General features: G+C 30.3%; 1 non-coding gene across 1 annotated transcript; it reads right to left on the bottom strand.

Moving 5' to 3' along the window:
* Positions 1-4,164: 4,164 nt before the first annotated feature.
* On the bottom strand, positions 4,165-4,236 carry TRNAQ-UUG (transfer RNA glutamine (anticodon UUG)). Its single transcript has one exon. It is a non-coding gene; the product is annotated as a tRNA-Gln (tRNA).
* Between the last annotated feature and the right edge of the window lie 428 nt (positions 4,237-4,664).

Genomic DNA, 4,664 nt, shown 5'->3' with positions numbered 1-4,664 from the left:
GAGTTAATATAACTCAACATAAATTTAAAATGAAAAGCAAAACAATAACAAATAGTTTAACATACTTTTTGATAGTTGGGCTATTGAATTTGACTGATATATAGGTTGAAATATGGCGGCAGTACTTAGGTATATATAATGATTTTCTGATAAAGTTTGTTTGTTATTAAGGGATAAAATATGTATTATTTAAATTTTGAATTTTAAATATTATAATTAGTTTGGATAAGTAAATATGATAAGATTAATATTCGAATATATAAGTTTTATATTTGAATTTTACAACTTGTTTGGATAATGTCAAATATAATAATTTTGTTTCTTGTTTATGTAATATCCATTTTTAAATATATGAATTTCAAAATTTATAAAATTAAAAGATGGATATTTTAAATATAAAATATATAATTTTAAATATAAAATATATAATTTTAAATTATAGCATTCATTTTCCTTGTAATCACATTGTACATTGAAAAAGTTTAAAGTACAATCTTATAATGAAAGTATTTATATAACATGTGCTGTCCAGAAAACCGAATTAAAAATATATGAATTATCCCAAGAAATAACAACCTACTTTAATTTACCCATAACAAATAGAAACTTAATTAAATTTATGATATTAGGATGTTATTTGATGCATTGGTCGAATGTTTAAAAATAATAATGTTTGTAATGATGAAAAAAAATATGAAAATTTAAAATGTTTTGGTTATAGTAATATTTTAGTAAATAAAGGATAAATAGTATAAGTTTGGGATAAATAAAAGGATAAGATTAATTAATATTTATATATATGTTGTTTTTTAGGGTAAAATATATTATCAAATAGCCAATGAATATATAATTATTTACCAAAACAGCCCATGAGTTTACAATTAATACTAAACAACCCTTTAATACAATTGTTTGTTATGTAAGTATATTACTTTGAAAAGTATTCAATTTATAACATTGTACTTTCATTTTCTTATAAAACACATGTTGCCTTGTGAAAAGCCGTTTTATAGTAATGTACTTTCAATAATATGCTTTATTACCATAAAAACCAATGAATATAAATATAATACCAAACAGCCCCATAAATAAAATGGAAGTACTTTGATAAAAACAAAAGTAGGGTGCTATAATAATCAACCAATACAAAGTACATTACTATTATTTGAATTTAAACCTTCATAAAGTAGTATGTCACAATAATAACCAAATCTATATTTGTAATTTATATTAGATTATACTGATGTAAAGGTCTTCATCTATTTTTTTGTATTCACCCAAGAGAGAGCCATTGGTGTCGACGATCATCCGTTGGCCATAGTTCATCCACCAATTCATTTGTGCATTCTCATTTCCATAGATAATGTATTCATGTTCCAAGGGTAGTTGTGGAATTTCGTTTTGCATGCAATCTTCTTCATTCATAACTTTCTAATTTGAAAGTATAATGACTTCATCTTGTAGGGGTAATTTTGAAATTTTTATTTGCTTGTCATCTTCTGTTTGTGTATTCAAAAACTTCTTTTCATTTTAGATTTGGTGGTTTGATTGTTGAATGGTTCCACTTGAACCCTTGTAATATCGTAAACATCACCAAATTTGCAATCTTCACATAACCAATTATTTTTAGGTACTTCATCTTTAATGCTCTGCATACAATATGTGTGTTCGGCGCCATCCATACATCTACTACATATAGCAAGTAAGTGCTCATAGCCTACATCTCCACATATATCACACACAATGATATCACATAACTGGTCATCAACAACCTCAACATCCATTACCCTGAACATATAACTTGCAAAAAACCCTAAACCTGAAAAAAAACCAGTGTTTCACCTAACACCCTATTTTTAGAAAGAAAAATATGAATATTGAAAAAATTGTAAATAAAATTACCCAGTATATTTGTTATGCATGAACCGAGAAAGAGAGGCAATATGTCTGCTACCTGTTTATGTATATGTTTCTGGACATGTAAACAAAAAACACAATCATTCAATTAAAGAGAGTTAGAATGTATATTAATTACATTTCACAAAGAAAATACCTAATAAGATTTATGTTTTATGCATGAACCGAGAAGGAGAGAGTGCATGGAAAAAAAGAAGGCTAAAATGTCGAATATATCGGTCTTGTTAACACAAAAAAACACACAGATACACCATTAAAGATAAGAGAGAGAATGAGTTTGTATATATATATATATATATATATATATATATATATTTGTTTTGTATCTTATTAGAGAGAGAGAGAGAGAGAATTATATTGTGTTAGTATGTAAACACAGGCACACACAGTCACAAACACCATTTAACATACCTGCTATGTTTGTTTTTTCTGCAGGAACCGAGATCAGATCCTGTTAACACAAAAAACACATAGACAACATTAAAGAAAAGAGATAGATAAAGAGAGAGAGGAGTTTGTATATTTATGTATTTGTATTCTGTTGTATTAGAGAGAGAGGGAGAGAGAGAGAGAGAGAGAGAGAGAGAGAGAGAGAGAGAGAGTTATATTGTGTATGTAAACACAGGTACACACAATCACAAACACCATTGAACATACATGCTATGTTTTTTTTTCTGCAGGATCCTAGATAGATTGATAGTAAGTTTATGTATTGGCCAAAAAAACACAAACACGCATAAAAATTATGTGAATTCACAAATAACACATACCTGTTGCGGCTTATGTACGCAAAAGACACACACATACAACTAATTAAATTCACAAAGAACAATGATTATTTTTCTTCTGTAGTAATCGAGCAAAAGAATGAATTTTAGATATTAGGGTTTTGGATGATCACAGATTTATGGTTTCAAGAATTATAGGATAGGAAGCTTTGGTAATTTATAGTGGATTAGATCACCAAAAATATAGGAAAGGTAAGTATACATGGGACTTAATCAATAAATCGTGATTATTATTTTGACTTTTTCTAATATTGACCAAACCAATATCCAAGATTACTCAATGCTTAAAACAATTGTAAATAGTGCCTAAGGGCTTGTACGACTTAAAATTCAACATTTGACTAAAAAGTCAAAGATCAGATTTTGAATTTTTAAATTTAAGATAAGATTGATTATGTGTATTCATTTCGAAATTCAAGTTTGTTTATTCTTATCCCTTAAATATCGAATGTGATTCTTATCCCTTAAATATCGGATGTGAAGCTAACATAACTCATCTCGAAATTGAATTGGTCAAAAATTGAAACCATATTCTCTCTTATCACGCCTAATGAACCAGTCACAATGTCTTCGATGCTTCTTCACGCTCTCCATCTCTTCGGACCCATTCGACCATCGCTGATGCCCTACCCCATTGCGTTCTTCCCTTCAAACCGTCGAACCAGAAGACCACATCGGTTTGCGAAGCCGACTGACGAACAATCGCTGCTTCTCCCTCCCATTTGTTCGGCCTCGTCGACCACTGACGATGCTCCCTCTGACGAAATTGCCACCACCGGACCAAGAACCACCACCGTCACTTTCTTATTTCCTCAAATCAGATGAAAATCGGATTAACATCTTTGATTTACCCACAACCGATGCCCATTGGGGCTGCTATATTGCTATTCAATTTAACCTAATAAATTGAACGGAAACAATGAAATAATCCAAGGTTAGTAACGTAGGTGAATCAAGAAAACTTGTCGAACTAAAAGTTGATACATACTAAATTACAAAATTGAAGCGATTGTTCGAACCCAAATGACATCTAAAGTGGAAACCCTTTCCCCCCAACACAAAACCCTTTCTGTGTCTTCTGATTGGGTCCTCAAGAACAAGATATAACAAATTATTCAAACATTACGAAATTAATAAGTATTTCAATACATGTTATAAAATCCCCATTTTCAATTATATACATCATATAACATGTTTATGAAATAATTTTACATTGCTTGTTGCGAAATATTAAAACAACACTGAATAAAATGCAAAATATTCAAGAATTGCGGAATGGAAAAATAGCTGTTCAAAGAAAAGGAAAATGAAGGGTTTGTGATCTTTAGCCACCAATTTAATACTTAGTATGCAATACATGAGGCAATAGATGTAAATGTGCCTCGATGCTTTTCACTTTTCAGCGACTACAAAACAACTTTTAGAGATTATCAAACTGATATTGCAGACTTTTAAAAAGAGGTCCTACCGGGAGTCGAACCCAGGTCGCTGGATTCAAAGTCCAGAGTGCTAACCACTACACCATAGAACCATTTGCGTTGCTATTTTCTTTAAAAGGAATATATTCTATTAAACGTATAACCAACACGATCAACCTCTCAAATAGAAAAGATTTACATCTCGAATGGGCTGAAAATCGTTTTGCTAATAAAAAAACCTTACACTGTTAAACAAGAGTTTCAGACTGTTTCACTCATGGAAAATGTTTTTGGACCTATTAGACTCATGGTTGGTTTTTGGATTAAAGTTAAAGTAATTTAGTTATTTAGAGGTGCTTTGATCTTCCCACGAAACAAGCATCTCCTCCATAGAGAAGGTTTTTTTTTTTTTTTTTTTTTTTTTTTTTTGCTAATAAAAAAACCTTACACTGTGAAACAAGCATCTTTACACTGATTATCCGAACCGAAACTGAAACCTGGACCGGACCGACCCGGATTAGTAATTTGGGTCGGTTCTTGA

Source organism: Lactuca virosa, chromosome 4, assembly GCF_052849685.1.
Source record: "Lactuca virosa cultivar CGN04683 chromosome 4, Lactuca_virosa_CGN04683_v6, whole genome shotgun sequence".
Classification (NCBI taxonomy): Eukaryota; Viridiplantae; Streptophyta; class Magnoliopsida; order Asterales; family Asteraceae; genus Lactuca; species Lactuca virosa.
This window is presented reverse-complemented; position numbering and strand designations above follow the sequence as displayed.